Source organism: Canis lupus, chromosome 36 (genome assembly GCF_011100685.1).
Source record: "Canis lupus familiaris isolate Mischka breed German Shepherd chromosome 36, alternate assembly UU_Cfam_GSD_1.0, whole genome shotgun sequence".
Lineage (NCBI taxonomy): Eukaryota > Metazoa > Chordata > Mammalia > Carnivora > Canidae > Canis > Canis lupus.
Window position 1 is genome coordinate 29784130 of NC_049257.1, and position 17151 is coordinate 29801280.

A 17151-nucleotide genomic window follows, 5' to 3' on the forward strand; every position below is an offset into this window, starting at 1 on the left:
GAGTTTAGTCTTAGGTTGACTATGATAGCCTTTACTGACACCATATTGGAACTAAAAAAGAATATATATATATATATTGACTCTATGTTTACTTGCTTATCTAATGAACATTCCAGGTTGAATAGCTGAATAGCCATTAAAGACAGATAAAATTGTGATTAAATTTGGGGCTTCATTTTACACTCTGAAGTATGTGCTCATGGGAATAATTTTCCCATTGTGGGCATGATTAGCCATTTTCCGGTGATTTTGGTCACCTTCTTTTTATTTGAAAGAGGCAAGGGGCCAAATCTCAGCCCAATTAGTAAAAGGTGGGAGGGATACTGAAAAAAAAAAAAATGCTTTGTACTTGATGGAAACACTCTCCCTCCAGGAGATCTAATATGGAAAGAATTGCTTGCTCAAAGAGCATAGAAACAAAATATATCTTTCCAGCTCTTTGGATGAAGAGCTTTACACCTATTTCCCTTTTACAAAGTCAGGAGTCAAATTCCATGTGAAAACATGTTTTCTTCCAAAGGCAATAAAATCAGAAAACATATAATTCCCTTGGAATTTTAACTTAACGTAGCAGTTCATCATCAAAGTTGTATTTCTGTTATTTGGAGCTTTCAATTTTTCTTAACAAATCAAATTTATGCAGTACCTCCTGGTATATTTCAGCATTTGGGAACCACAGGAACTCTGAAGATACTGTTGATCCAGAACAATATCTTTTTTCTCTGATAAAATGCACCCCACTTTCCAGTAGAAAATCTATTCCCTCTGGTTCAAGTGAGTCTGTCCTCCTGGTCACAGAGGTGGGAAGTCACTGAAATCTGGTCAGATTAGCGTAATCCTCTGACTTGGGTCGGTCTAGGCATGGAAATGCAGTCAAGCTACATCATCAGCATTCTCTCTGGGACGTTTCTACTAGACTTATCAGGGAAGATTTTCAATTTCTAGGGATTTGCATGGGACAAGGTTATTGGGCTATCTATCATCCTGAGGCATTCATGCTACCTTGCCATATGGAAAAAAACCTATTTTAAAAAATGAGGCCAACCAGCTGAAAGCTAGGGAATGAAACTTAGTTCAGTCATTCTTAGAAATTAACCCAAGTTTAAAAAGCTTACATCCTTTGTCCCTCTCCCACTCATGTTCTCTCTCACTCACTCTGCTGTTTTTCAAATCAATCAAAAAAATCTTTTTTAAAAAAAGCTTACATCCCAACTATTTTCCTTCTATGAAGTTATTACTAGGCAAAATAAAAAAATGAAAGAAGGATGGAAAATAGGGAGGAAAGGAGGGGGAAGGAAGAGGGCGGGAGGAAAGAGAAAAGTCAATGGGGTGTGTCTCAGGCAAATGCACACTTTATTTAAAATTAACCACATTTTCCATTATTTTTCTAAGGAAGTAAACAGAATGTTTTAATACTAAAAAAAAATTAAAAAATTTTTTGAGAAACAGAGCACAAGGGGGTAAGGGCAGTGGGAGAGGGAGAAGCAGACTCCCCGCTGGGCAGGGAGCCCCACATGGGGCTTGATCCCAGGACCCCAGGATCATGACCTGAGCCAAAGGCAGACACTGAACCAACTGAGCCACCCAGATACTCCAAGAATACTGAAATGTGTTCCTTTACAGGATCTCTATTTCTTACAACCATTAAACATAGTTCCATCTTTGTATTTTTTAATATATTCATGTATTCATTTACTGTAAACATTTACTTAGAACCTAGTATATTCCCAAAGGAATGTTACGTGCTGGGGATCCAGAGGTGCTTTAATTTTTGCTCTGAGAGATGGTTAAAACCTTAGAAGAATAGGTGTGCACAAATATGGATGACGGAGTGCTACAGGAAGTCAATAAATGTCTTTTTAGTGTCTGATCAAATGGAATGATGCGTCCTACATGGGAGTGATTTATGTGTGAGTGTGCGTGCGTGCAGACGCACGTGGAGAGAGTGAGAGAGACATAAAGAATAGGACGCTTGAGTGCAGTTTTTAAAAATCAGTAATTTGAAGTGACAGATGTTTAAAGATGCAGGTACACAAGTGATTAGGCCTTCCAGAGACACAGGGAGGCAGACTGGAGATGGTATTTTTTGGTCACATCGAGGAGGTTTTGTTTAATGCTGTTTAAGGCTAGAGATGTTTGGGTAGAATGCCTCTCTGATTTGCTGTGGTGGCAAGTGGGACCCTGATCAGCAGCGACCAGCTTAGGTCTAGACTCAGTGACAGGCGCTGATGATCCATCACTGATGTCTGCTATGGGTACCACCCTGCGGATGAATGACATGTATTCCAAAGACTTGCTAAGTCCACTACAAAAAATAGTAGTAGTAATAGTAGTGGTGGTGGTGGTGGTGGTGGTGGTAGTAGTAGTAGTGGTAGTGGTAGTAGTGGTAGTGTTGGTGGTGATGGTGGTAGTAGTAGTGGTGGCGGTGGGGGTAGTAGTAGTAGTGATGGTAATAGTGATGGTGGTAGTCATAGTCCTGGTGGTAGTAGTGATGATAGTGGTGATGGTGGTGGTGGTAGTAGTGGTGGTGGTGCTGGTGGGGGGGTGGCCGCGGTGATGGTGGTAGTAGTGATGGTAGCCGTGATGGTGGTGGTAGTGGTGGTAGTGATGGCAGTGATGGTGGTAGTAGTAGTGGGGGCCTTAAGCAGTAGGGCTCTTGGCAAGGTTTTCCTTTCACAGAGCGGAAGGATTAAGCCAAAGGCTGCGGCAAGGGCAGCGCTAGGGAGACCAGTGGGGGCTCCGGTGACTTCCAAGCACCTGCAGCAAGACAGTAACCACGCAGGCTAGAAGTGAGAGTAAGAGTAACGGGTGGGGACACGACTACTTAGCAGAGTCCGGGAACCCCGGTCCGCGTAGAGGCTGCTGGAGGCGGGGAGGCCCGCCCGCCCCCCGGGGAGCAGCAGCGGGACCACTTGGGGTCGGGACGAGGAGCGAGGGGGCCCTGGCCCAGGTCCCGCGGGGCGGGGAGGGTGTCGGGGACGGGGACGGGGATGGGGACGGGGATGGGTGCGCCCTCACCTGTCCTGTCCCTGGGCCTGCGGGCCCACCCCACAGGGCTCCGTGTCAGGGTTCCCTCCCGGGACTAAGTCTGTGCTGCTAGAGGGGGGAGGGGGAGGTTGGAAGGGGTAGGGGGAGGCTGGATGGGGGAGGGGGAGGCCGGAGGGGGAGGGCTGAGGCTGGAGGGGGGAGGGGGGGCTGGAGGCAGGAGGTGTAGGATGGAGGGGGGAGGGGGAGGCTGGAGGGGGAGGAGGAGGCTGGAGGAAGAGAGGGCTGAGGCTGGAGGGGGGAAGGGAGGCCGGAGGGGGAGGGCTGAGGCTGGAGGGGGGAGGGGGAGGCTGGAGGGGGGAGGGGGAGGCTGGAGGGGGAGGAGGAGGCTGGAGGAAGAGAGGGCTGAGGCTGGAGGGGGGAAGGGAGGCCGGAGGGGGAGGGGTGAGGCTGGAGGGGGGAGGGGGAGGCTGGAGGCGGGAGGTGTAGGCTGGAGGGGGAGGAGGAGGCTGGAGGAAGAGAGGGCTGAGGCTGGAGGGGGGAAGGGAGGCCGGAGGGGGAGGGTTGAGGCTGGAGGGGGGAGGGGGAGGCTGGAGGCGGGAGGTGTAGGCTGGAGGGGGAGGAGGAGGCTGGAGGAAGAGAGGGCTGAGGCTGGAGGGGGGAAGGGAGGCCGGAGGGGGAGGGTTGAGGCTGGAGGGGGGAGGGGGAGGCTGGAGGCGGGAGGTGTAGGCTGGAGGGGGGAGGGGGAGGCTGGAGGAAGAGAGGGCTGAGGCTGGAGGGGGGACGGGGAGGCTGGAAGGAGGAGGCGGAGGGGGTAGGCGGAGGCTGGAGGGAGGGAGGGCTGAGGCCGGAGGGCCCGCGGCCCTTGAGCACCGCCACGCGCGGCGGCCGCTATCGACCCAATTGTGTGTTTTTTCCTGTTGCACAAACATGTTCCCAGAAGACTTTTAAAATAGCTGCTTTCCTGCTAAACTGTCGTGTCAGGCACTTTTTCTGAACCTGGGCCCGAGCAGAGCAGGAGCAGAGCAGGAGCAGAGCAGGCCGCGCTGAGCCCCCCGTCCCTCCCCCCTGTACCCCCTCCCCCCTCGCCCCCCCCAGTCCGCGCCCCAGGAGCCCGCCCGCAGCCCCAGCCCCAGCCGCAGCCGCAGCCCCAGCCCCAGCCCCAGCCCCAGCCCGGCCGCCCCCACCCTGCGGCGTCACGAAAACGCAAAATCCCCGAGGACGCAGACGATTTCCCAAAGAAACTCAAGTGTGGAATCTGTCCACTGAAGTCGGATTTGTTTTCCCCGTTAAAGGGAAAGAAAAATGTATGTACAGGGCGAACTCATTGATGAAATTAAAAATAAACCGGATTTACCGAGCCTCCCTGGGGACCTAATAAGCCCAACTCTTTTTCTTGGAGGAAAATTAAGGCTTCAGCGCCTCCCGAGGTGACCTGGGGCCCGTGAGCCTCACGCCCGGGGGGCCGCTTCCTGCACCCGCACCTGCACCCGCACCTGCACCCGCACCTGCGCGCTGGCCCCGAGGGTGTCTGTCCCTGGAGCGAGGGCTGGGTCCCCGCAGGGGGGAGGGGGTGACGGGCGAGGTCAGCTCGAGGTCCCCCGGGGCCCCTGGGAGCACCTGGGGGGGAGGGGGTGACGGGCGAGGTCAGCTCGAGGTCCCCCGGGGCCCCTGGGAGCACCTGGGGGGGAGGGGGTGACGGGCGAGGTCAGCTCGAGGTCTCCCGGGGCCCCTGGGAGCATCTGGGGGGGAGGGGGTGACGGGCGAGGTCAGCACGAGGTCCCCCGGGGCCCCTGGGAGCATCTGGGGGGTAGGGGGTGACGGGCGAGGTCAGTTCGAGGTCCCCTGGGAGCATCTGTGGGGGGGAGGGGGTGACGGGCGAGGTCAGCTCGAGGTCCCCCGGGGCCCCTGGGAGCACCTGGGGGGAGGGGGTGACGGGCGAGGTCAGCACGAGGTCCCCCGGGGCCCCTGGGAGCACCTGGGGGGAGGGGGTGACGGGCGAGGTCAGCACGAGGTCCCCCGGGGCCCCTGGGAGCACCTGGGGGGAGGGGGTGACGGGCGAGGTCAGCACGAGGTCCCCTGGGAGCATCTGGGGGGGAGGGGGGTGACGGGCGAGGTCAGTTCGAGGTCCCCTGGGAGCATCTGTGGGGGGGAGGGGGTGACGGGCGAGGTCAGCTCGAGGTCTCCCGGGGCCCCTGGGAGCATCTGGGGGGGAGGGGGTGACGGGCGAGGTCAGCTCGAGGTCCCCCCGGCCGCCGCCTTCCCACCAGGCCTTTGCAGCCCGCCCCGGAGGAGGCGCCTTCCTCCACGTGCTACAACGTCCCTCTAACAGGTGAACACACACCTGCGGTTCAGTCCATCGCTCTTCACCGCGGGCGGAAGCCGAGGCTTTGATGTTCTGCACACGCCGGCCCGGGCCACCCGGTGCGTTATCAGCTGCTGGGTCTTATTTGCCCGCTAACGGCCGGCGAGGCCAGGGGTCAGTAGTCGCAGATAAACGGGGCAGGTGCAAAACCTAAGAGGCTCAAGGTCAGGGAAAGAAAAGCCTGCAGCAGCTCTTGAATAAGCCTATTTCGTCGTCCAAAATACAGCATAAGGACACACACAAAACAACTAAAATGATTGAATTAATACTGTTAATAATTAGTGAAATTCATTGTTTTGTGTTTTAAACCGTAATGTGGTCCCTTACTGTAAAATAGTGCCAGTGCGGGGCTGTGAAGCAGTTGGGCTTTATCACTTCATTCTTACTGTCAGGGCTTGATTCTGGGCCACCCACCATCCTCCCAAGGGGGGGGGGGGGGAATAAAAAGTTGGTATGTCTGTGTGTGGCAAAGAAATAATAAAACAACAAAATGATTTTTGAGCTAAACACTACTTTCTTGTGTAAAATTGCATATATTTTGAGTTAGTTCTTAGTATTTTATGAAAATTACTTGTAGGAAAACAGGAAAAATTACTTGTAGGAAACAATTTATTCCCAATTTTTAAAAATTGGAATTTTTTTAAAATCCCAATTTAAAAAAAAAATTTTAAAATTGGGAATAAATTCTTTAGTGAAGATACACAGAGTACTCTGTTTACAAATGAAACAAATTTTCTGCTATCCAGCCTCATCATGAAGTGCATCTTAGGAGGACTCCGCCTCTGGACGAGAGAGCGTAACAGTAGGTAAGAAAGAGAAGGAAAAAAGAGGAGGTATAGGGGAGCCTAATATCCTTGGTTGCCTTCTATGGGTTTTTAACCATTGTTTGTAGTGCCACGGAGAGTACTTAAAATAAGCAACAAAAAAAGCCTCTTAAATGAATGTGGTTTGGTCCCGTTCTGCAGTGTGTGTGTGTGTGTGGGGGGGGGGGGGGGTGGGCAGAGAGAATGAGATTGAGAGGGAGAAGGAGGAGGAGCTAAATGAGAAGATAGGACCTGTTTCCTGTTTTATTTCCTACTCAGGGAAGGACTGATGGAATCAACATCCTTAAAAATACATGGTGACTACTCAACTGGAGAATCTTCAAGTCTGATGTAAAAAGAGTAGAGTTTTTTGGGGAAAAAATAAGCTATTTTATGCCATGAAGCTAATAAGGCTTTATGAAGGATCTCACGAGTGTCCTTGCAGGACGTGGCCTTCCCCGCGTCCTTAAGAAGCCCTCTCTGGGCTTATCCCACAGTCGCCCCCACGTCCTGCCTCTTCCACCCTGTGCTTCATGCTCCTTCTGCAGGCGTCCCCATCCGGCACCTTACAACACGGGCCTCAGGGAGGCCCCATCCCTCATCTTCCCCACTAAATGTGAGGGCTAAGTGGGGGGCCTTGCTTTCCTGATCCCCAGGTCTCCACGGCCTCACCTGGTGCGTAGTATTGGTCCTTCTTCATGAAGAAGTAAACAATACCCATTACCAAGTGTATCCATAGTTCTAAAAGTTACCATTATTTTAATGATTTACAAAAACTGATCACAATAAAATTCATGTGTATTTAGGAAGGCTAAAAGAAAATTTAGGATGGTTTATCCCATCCACTTGTTTTTCTGTTTGTTGGGGTTTTTAATTGTTTTAATTTTATTTTTTTTAATGATCTCTACATCCATTGTGGACCTCGAACACCCAACCTGGAGATGGAGGGTCACACATCCTTCTGACCCATCAGGCCACGCATGCCTGTCCCACCCATTTGTAAAAGAAAGAAAAACACTATTAAACTAGTCAAAAAAGTCTTCTCTCATTCTTCTGAAAAAAATTTTTAAAGATTGGTACGTGACTACATCATGGCAATCAAAAAGGGGAAGTTACGAATAGTTTCAAATGAACTATTCTAATTCGTAAATGGTGCATGTTTACAAGTTTAGTAGGATATTTTTTCCTGTTAATCCTAGAAATTTATGACAGCATTGACTTTTGTATTCTAAGAGAAAAAAAAAATCCAGATCTAAAAATAAAAGAGTTGAGAAGTCTTTGGGCATAAGGTGAGAACTGGGATACCATGAGATATAGACATAGACTGATACTAAAGCTTTCCTTGGCAGTAAGCGTATTTAGGTAAAATGTCACTTTAAAAAAATTCAAGTAGCATCTGGTTGAATATGAACAAACCCAGGGTTCAAATTTTAACCAAACCTGAGTATTATAGAGGAAATGGAGAGAGGGCTGGTTGTAGCAGCAGATGTGACCCAAGGCTTCTTGCACATAGTGCATTCAGGTTACTTATATTCTCACCTCTGTACACTCTTGTCTTGGCTCATATATATATATGAGCAAACCTATTTATTTTTGGTGGTCTCAGTTGTATTTTACTTGTAAAATAAGGCTATTGAACTAGATTCTTAAGGTTCTTTTTTGTTCTTTAGTTCTATTGTTCTGAGTGGAAAATACTGTTATTATATTCAAGATATATATAGATATCAATGCAAATATATTAAGTATTGAAGGCCAAGCTAAAAAAAAGGAACTTTTCTCCACTAATTTATTTCAGATATACAGACAACCAAATATTACAGTTTGCAAAATAATGCTAATATGATGCTCATAAAATTCTATCATGTACTGTGTACCTTCCTTTCAAAAAGTGATGATGATACAGAAGCTCAAAGGCCTCCTGCAGAAATAAATAAATGAATTCACTATAACCTTGCACTGGACTATTTTCTGTACAACTGAAAATTTAAAAACTCTCTTCTGCACCTAGTTTTAGTTTTCTTTGCTCTTGTGATAATCCAGAACAATTTTTATATTTTACTATAATTCATCTACAAATTCCCCCATCTCAGAAAAGCTACCAATACAATTTGAGTAAAAGAAATTAAGCGTTTTAATCACTGTGTAGTGGATGGTGATTATACTCCAGGGATAGCTAAAGAATAACAATAGCTAGACCAAGAAGAAAAAAAGAGATTAAAAATGCAGTTTTCTTTAACATTTTTAAGTTAGCCTTTCGTTTTCCATGCTCCGTACAGTTCATAATTAAAATGTTTCATGGAGATCCGTAATTTGCTTTTTCCTAAATTCTTCCCTAAAAATTGAGTAGCAATTATATTTATTTATTTATTTATTTATTTATTTATTTTTATTTTTTTATTTTTAGCAATTATATTTTAAAGAGAGCGCACATAAATTAATTCAGATCCCATAAAGTGTTTACACTCAGCTAACGGTCTGTCCTCCCCTATTCTTCCTCCCCGACTTCCGCCCCAAGTCCCAAGGCTGCACCAGCCACTGAGAGCTCTTTGTAAAGCAGTGTTTTACATGTGAATGCCTTTAGTTGACTCGGTTTACCAAACAATGATGGGTCACATCCCTGAAATCCTGGGAAAGTGTTTTAAGCAGCAAAGATTTCCCCCCCTCCCTCCCTTCCCTGGATCAGCTTTTCAAGCTCATTTGTTTTGATTGAGGAATTAATCTTAGTTAAGGCCAGGGTTTTCCTCTGGACCAAGGAGGACAGTATTATTGTGTTCTAAGGGACTGTGAGGGAGAGGGAGAGGGCACGAGAGCGGGAGGGATGGAGGCAGGGGGAGAGAACTAGCCCCCGAGTGTGGGACCCAAAGGCTACCCCAAAAGGGAAGTGAGGTGGGAAAAAAAAAATAACAAAAGACAGGGAGAGAGAAAAGCAGGAAATGAAATATCAGAATTTCCCATTTCAGAGATTCCAACATTCATTGTCTTCCTTGACATCATCTATTAGTTCACGTGATTCGGATCAGCTCTTCTATCTGAAATCTTACAAGGTAACTGCTCCATCTGATGACTGGGCTACCTGTCATTGTTACATTTTTACCAAATAAATTCTTTCTGTCCCCTCCCATAAGAGGAAGGCAAGGGGACGTTGGAGGACCATGATCTTACTTAACACTGTTACTCACAAACCAAAAGGGAGGAGGGAACAGGAGGCCAGCTGAGGACCCCACAAAGACCCCCACCCCCGGGGGGATGTGCGGGACATTCCTCAGGCACCCCTGGCGGCCCTAACGCGAGGGGAAAGGAAAGACAAAGGGTTACCTTACAGAGATTATAGTCCTATGGACTGGAGTCTCCCTCCGTTCACAAAATGTCTTGGTGAATTACGAGAAAAAAAGTATTCTTATCAATAACCTCACTTCCAGCAGGGAACTCCCGACCTTCTTAGTGTTAATGCTTCACTCGGGAGATGAACAAATTAACTTGACCAGGGCAAGGCCTCCCATATCCTGTCGGTCCTTTTAGCTTACAGAAATTCTGTTGAAAACCTCCCATTCCTTACTTCCCGCAACGCCCAGCGATATGCTCAGCCTCCCCTCACAACCCCGGGGCTCTTCCAGCCTGACGCCCAGTCCTCAGGCTTCAACAAAACCACCATTTTGCACCAAAGCCATCTTGGTCGTGGGCTCCGGACCTCATCCACCAAACCTCACCTATATTCCAAAACTTCATCAGAAAGGATAAACGCAGATTTGGGGCAAACTCTTTCCAGCAAATAAGGATCAAGAATAAGAAATTAGGATTAAGAAATAAGGATTAAGAATAAGAAATTATTCTCCTCATCAGCAATTCTGATAGAAAACTGCACAAAGTAGTTGTCATTGGCCTGATTTTGAAATAATCTTTTTGATTGAAGCCATAACTTGTTGTGCTGACACACACAAAACTTTGATTTACGTCTCAAGAGGTATGAAGTGTCACAGAGGCCAACCCAGAATTCGCTCTGTTCCCATGTACGTCTTAGGAGAGGTGAGAAGGATTGCTTTTTTGGAGTTAGTCATTGATGAAGTCTGTATTTCATTCAGTTCTGATATAAACCGATATTATGTATCTAACAGGCAAATTCTTTTACCTCCATAACCTTGGTATCTACATAAAACATGGATAATGATGTTATATCCCATTTAGGGCTGACGTAGTAAGTAAAGAACACTTTCTGGCACGTTAGTAGGCACTTGATGAATGTTAGTTATTATTATAATGCAAATTTAATATTGGATATCATCGTCACCCAGCAGGAGGAGTGGAAAGCTAAATTGGGACATCAGTAAGCAAATATTTTATTCATACAAAAATTTCACTTTTGGGAGGAACATCTTTCCCATCATGTTTGGGAAAGCTGTATAATTGTAGTTGCCTAAGAAAGTCAATTAGCGTATTTTAGCCAAGGAGGCTTTTTAATTCCCCAGTACTAGTCAACAATATTTCACTTATAAAAAAAAAAAAAGTTACTTTAAATAATAAACTTATAAAAAAATGACCACATTTTAAACTCACTGCTCACATCTTCATGTAGAGAGTGGCATGTCATAATGGACTCGTTTAAATCCACTTTTATAAAGAAAGGTCATAATTATTCGCTGCCAAATCTGCAGGAGATTGAAAACATGATCTTTCTTTTATCATCATGGAATAAATAATACGTAAAATCAAAGTACGTATGTGGATCCTGGCTACAAATAGTGTCTGACTGGCAACGTATATATGCCATCTGCTATCACGTACCCAACAGACAGAAAGCTGACAAACACATCATCCCCAAATTGCTGTCTTTTCTGAAGCTCATAGGATGGAGAGTTGTGCTCATCGGGAAATTAGTAAGTACGGGTGGTTTTGTTTTTTTTAAAGCAGCCAGAGAAATGAGTCTCCTCTTTTTGTACGCATCCCTAACCCCCGCATCCCCTCCCCGCTCCACAGCCCTTCCATTTACTCTAGAATTCCACTCCCTGGACAATAAAATATATTGTGTTCGTTGATTGGTTGATCGATTTGGTTTAGGAGTGGACACTGGTGTTGTCTCAATAACCTCAGCAGTTCAGAATAATTTAACAAATCAAGCCCTACAGGGAAAAAATGAAGTAGCAAGAGCCCCAGTGGCAGTATATTGAAGTTCCTTTTTTTTTTTTTTAAAAGGTTTTATTTATTTATTCATGAGAGACACACACAGAGAGAGAGGCAGAGACACAGGCAGAGGGAGAAGCAGGCTCCATGCAGGAAGCCCGATGTGGGACTCGATCCCAGGACCCCGGGATCACACCATGGGCCAAAGGCAGGCACTAAACCGCTGAGCCGAGGTTTTTGTGCATTCTGTTGGTCAAAGTGTACGAGCTCTAGACAGGATATGGGATATATATATATATATATATATTATATATATATATATAATATATATATATGGCAGAAATCTCACAGAGGAAGACATAGACATGGCCAACATGCACATGAGAACATGCTCTTCATCACTTGCCATCAGGAAAATACAAATCAAAACCACAATGAGATACCACCTCACCCCAGTGAGAATGGGGAACATTAACAAGGCAGGAAACCACAAATGTTGGAGAGGATGCGGAGAAAAGGGAACCCTCCTGCACTGTTGGTGGGAATGTGAACTGGTGCAGCCACTCTGGAAAACTGTGTGGAGGTTCCTCAAACAGTTAAAAATAGACCTGCCCTACGACCCAGCAATTGCACTGCTGGGGATTTACCCCAAAGATTCAGATGCAGTGAAACGCCGGGACACCTGCACCCCGATGTTTCTAGCAGCAATGGCCACTATAGCTAAACTGTGGAAGGAGCCTCGGTGTCCATCGAAAGTTGAATGGATAAAGAAGATGTGGTCTAGGTATACAATGGAATATTCCTCAGCCATTAGAAACGACAAATACCACCATGTGCTTCGACGTGGATGGGACTGGAGGGTGTTATGCTGAGTGAAGTAAGTCAATCGGAGAAGGACAAACATTATATGGTCTCATTCATTTGGGGAATATAAATAATAGTGAAAGGGAATAGAAGGGAAGGGAGAAGAAATGTGTGGGAAATATCAGAAAGGGAGACAGAACATGAAGACTCCTAACTCTGGGAAACGAACTAGGGGTGGTGGTGAATGGGTGACGGGCACTGAGGGGGGCACTTGACGGGATGAGCACTGGGTGTTATTCTATATGTTGCTAAATTGAACACCAATAAAAAATAAATTTATTAAAATATATATATATATATAGGATCTAAGGCCATTCCACGTTAGACAATCTAGATAAATATTTAGATAAATGCTTCCTAAATGTTGGGAATGTGGCTAAAATCAGTGCTTATATGCTTGCCTTTGAATTTCTGACCAGAAAAGAGGTTTTGGGAACCCCTAGGAAACAATGAGCATAGCCAAGGTCATTTCTCAAAATGCGTCTGTCAGGAAGCAGATCTATCTTCAGGCCACGATTAGCAAACAAAATAAATTTGTTCTTTAAAGGGGCATGCTTGAAAAATATTGAGGAATGAAGGACAGAGAAATCTTTTTGAAGAATCTGAGAAAGATAGATCTGAAAAGTATGCTTACTGATATACAGAAGATTTTTTCATAAACCGTTGTGGCATTTAATAGTGTCTCTGGTAGGAAACTACTAGTATCTCTGATCTGAATTTGACATTCAGTCATTAAAGGGTTTTTAATTATGTATAGCTCATGAAATATTTGGCTGAAAAAATTCCTTTTTTGAAGGACTGATTTGTAAGATGTTCCTACACAACAATTTAAATTGGGGAGTTATGGGCAGCCCAGTGGCTCAGCGGTTTAGCGCTGCCTTCAGCCCAGGGTGTGATCTAGGATTCTGGCATCGAGTCCCACGTCGGGCTCCCTACATGGAACCTGCTTCTCCCTCTGCCTGTGTCTCTGCCTCTCTCGCTCTCTCTCTGTGTCTCTCATGAATGAATGAATGAATGAATGAATGAATAAATGAATAAGGGAGTTATTGGCATATAGAGGACATGATTTTTTTCTGCTTAAGGATTCAATTCAGTTATTATCTAGGATAACAAGTTTTTAAAGTAACTCTTACCTATTACATCTTTTTTTGAAATAATTTCTTAGAAACTGTTGGCTTTATGGACTAAATTTTCTTCCAAAAATTTACATGTTGAAGCCCTAACCCACCATGTGACTATATTTGGAATCAGGGTCCTTAAGGAGGTAAAATTAAGATTAAATGAGGTTGTAAGTGTGGAATTGGAAGAGACATGAGGGATGCACACACAGTGAGAAAAGGCCATGTGAGGACTCAGTGAGAAGGTGGACATCTACAAGCCAAAAAGGGAGGCCTAAAGAGAAACCAAACCAGCCAAAACGTTCATATTGAACTTTCAGCATCCAGAGCCGTGAGAAAATTAATTTATTTGCTCAAGCCTCCCAATCTGTGATTTTCTTTTTTTATGGCAGCTCTAGCAGACTAACATAGTTAGGTTTTAGTCAGTTCTCAGAACCTGAATCTAAAGTGAAACCTTAGAAACCTTGGAACAATTTCCAAGAACTTTATAAATGGTATTATTATAAATTATCTCATTTAAAACACTTTCTTATTGATGGATGGGCCATTTCATTTATTCACAATTTAGAACAAAGAAATATATTTTAATTTGCAAAGGAACAATTCGTACTATACGTGCGGTTAAATTAAAAGGCATTAAAAGGCCTTCCTTAGATTATTTTAATAGAAGCATAAATCTACCTCTGAAGGATCTATAGTATCTGTCTGACAGCATTATAAAGATGAATAGCATAATATTAAGCCATTAAATATAACAGTTCAAAAAATACTATAATTAATAACTCTTAGTTCTGGAGTCACATGCTCATCTTTTTTGGAAGCAGAGACTGGCTCAAATACCAGCTTACCTTTGCCCTACTAATCATTGAACCTTCAGTTGTGATTCCAAAATCTATAAAATTAATAGATGCTAACATTTCTTTGTTTTGTTATTATTATTATTTTTTGATGCTAACATTTCTAAGAGAGCTTTCAGTATAAGAACATTAAAAATCATTTTCATGGAGTGATCGAAGTTAATGAAATCTATTATTTCATGTTTTTAAAAGATCATATCTTTCCAAGATAATGAATGCAAGATAGAAGTCAGTCTTTTGTATCAAGCTTCAGTTTGACGAAAAGAATCATTTAAATAACTAGTTCTGGGTGAGATCAAAGTTTTTTCATGATATTATGACTTAATGTTCATAATGCGTATGTTGGAAAAATCTCTTCTTTATAGAAACGTTATTTTTTCAAAGTGTAGATATAACATTATAAGGAACCTGGCTGAAAGTGTAGCTCAAATAGGCCACTACTCATACTTTTTCATAATTTTTCTTCTCCTTTTGATAAATTTTTAAAAGAAAAGAAGGGGACCAGTAGGGAGAGGCAGCTGTCTCTGTGATGAAGAGCATGCATGATGCCTTTGCCAAGTTTCATGTGTTTGCCTACAGCTACAAAGAGCGTGCCAGGCCAAAAAACATCTATTAAAAGAATACATTGAAACTGACTATAAATTCTTGTCAACTACTTCCAAGAGGAAAATAAATCCTTAAGGGTTCATACAACCGAATTGGGAGTCCAAACCCAACAGGAGATAATATGAGTTTACTTTTCGAGAGTGTTACATGTTTGAGTGGTATATTCAGAAAAAGAAAAAGAATTCTGAAATGTACCTGAAAGGGATATAAGACAGTAGAGTGTTGGGGAAGGCTTGTGTTCAGACAAGAAATGAAAGAAAATTTCTAATATCTAGTCTTAAATTATTTCCACATCAATATATCAATAATACACGTCTAGGAGTTTATCTCTAAGTAGACTTATAGCAAATATTGAAAGCTTTGCATGGGTTTTAAGAAATAATTGAGTTAAGGGTTTCAAAGCCATTGGAGAGTTTCCTCTGAACACACTAACTGCTGACTTGTGAATGCTGACTTACAAGAATTTACATGTTGCCTTCTTAGCTAGAGCTATCCAAGCCATGAATAGATTAATCCTTAGGGTTTCGTAGAGCAATAGCAAGACCTCCCACGTGGAAGTCGCTACCCTCATTTTTTCCGATCTGAAAATGACTTTATTAGGAAGCATCACACACTTTCTTATTGCCAGGTGACTCACGTGAAACCACAAGACACTTTGAATCAAGTGAGTAATCCCATAGTTCACATACTATTTCCATAAATCCAAACGCCTTGAAACCTCTTGGTTCCACACTATTGAAATATCTTAATTGTCATTAAGACTAAATTAAGACTAAGACTAAAACACTCTTTTTCGTGTGGCTGAAATCTTCTTGGACCCTGGAAGCCTATGGATATTAAGTCATGTTATCAATAATCCACAAATTTCTGATTTTGTCTCCCCCTTAGAACCCAGGTCCTTCAGCATCCTGCAAAGTCTCAAGTGTCCCTTGAAATCCCTAGAGATGCTTCACAAGCCAGTCTCTTTCAAAGGATCAACCCACACCATTTGTTCTCCAGCATTCAAACTTCCTTGGTCTATGTCCTCTGCCCTAAGAATCACTGTAGTGACCTTAATCTTGCCATGACTTACTACTTCAAGTTGGCAATGATATCACAAAGACTCTATCCTAATCCTCTCAAAGTCTTCAAATCTAGAGGCACCAGCATCCTTCTGTGTTCTGCACAGAAATGGTAGAAAACGGCCTCTAAAGAAAAAAGGCCTCTAACTTGACCCTCTGCTGTACTGCCCCCTGAACAATTCCTGACCAGAGTTTTACTAATTTTCTCATGAAAATGTCACTTCCATCTTCAGGTCCTTAGAATCCCCAAACCAATTCAAATGACCAGTAAAGTATAGGCACTAGGCCATACTCGGTCTTTATGTTTTCCTCATCACAGGTTAGTTCTCACAAAAGAAAACAACTACTATTTTCTTCTTCAGTAACATTCAAAGTCCCTCTGTATATTTTTCAAGTGTATAGATGCTGGTGCAAGGTACTAGGAAGTAAACTTTGGACCGGGCATCTCATCCTGGTTCCTCTAATTAATAAAAGGAAAGCAGAAATTATCAGGATTCATTGAGGTAGCATTCAATTAATCCATTATCAAAATATCAAAAATAGATATATTATCTAAATACGATCTAAAATAAATTACTGTAAACCAAGGTTTAATTCAATGTTATTTATAACAATTACAATCAGGATTATAGGATAATTTACATAGTAATAACTACTCTTTATTGTTTACTTTGCTAAGCATGGTCATAGGCGCCGTAAGCACACTATCACATTCAATTTATTACATTCTCTCTCTTATTTTTTCCAGGTAAGGAAATTAAAGCTCAAAGTCATCTCACTCATGAAGTTAGCAAGCTAAGATTCCAACCTGAGACTCTCTGGCTCCTAAATATACCTGTTAACCAGAACTACCTTTGGACCCTGTTATATTTCACTCTCCCAAATAGTCACTGGCTATGATATTTATCAGCACTATTTCAAAGTTTATATGAAACATATGCTCCCCCTCCCACCCCTATAGAACAAAACCTTCACTAAAAGATCCATTATCGTGGAGCATTTGCTTACTGTGTGTGTACCACCATGGTACATCCTACAGAGAGGATATGAAAAGAAATAATCCTTACTGTTCTCTTATATTCAACTTGGTTTCTTTGCCTATATTAAGAGCATTAAAATATACTTCGAGAAAAAAAATGGACCATAATAAGTAATGCTATGCAATTTTTGCCTTGAGGTTGTTCATTTTAGCAATCACATACAATTTGAGATCTTTCTGACTCCAGAAAGTATCTTTTTTTTTTTTCATAAAAAGCCAAACAGTATGTAACATGATTTTTTTTGAAGATTATGTAGTGAGATATCTATAAGCCATACATGTATGACCAGTTAACAGCTGAAGAGAATTAATTATAGAAGACACTTTCAACTCAGTAT

General features: G+C 43.7%; 1 protein-coding gene and 1 long non-coding RNA gene across 4 annotated transcripts in view; one reads left to right on the top strand and one right to left on the bottom strand.

The window, feature by feature from the left end:
• CALCRL (calcitonin receptor like receptor) overlaps positions 1–17151 on the bottom strand; it is a 100196-nt gene that overhangs the window by 52450 nt on the left and 30595 nt on the right. Inside the window, exon 3 of one of the 3 annotated variants that reach the window (XM_038585067.1) lies at positions 5330–5500. The exons of the other annotated variants lie outside the window; for them this stretch is intronic. The gene's annotated coding sequence lies outside the window, so the exon portion shown is untranslated. The remainder of the gene's footprint in view (positions 1–5329; positions 5501–17151) is intronic. 3 annotated transcript variants of the gene reach the window in all.
• LOC111094189 lies at positions 5223–7046 on the top strand. Its single transcript, XR_005384894.1, has 3 exons — positions 5223–5409; positions 6097–6156; positions 6433–7046. It is a non-coding gene; the product is annotated as an uncharacterized LOC111094189 (long non-coding RNA).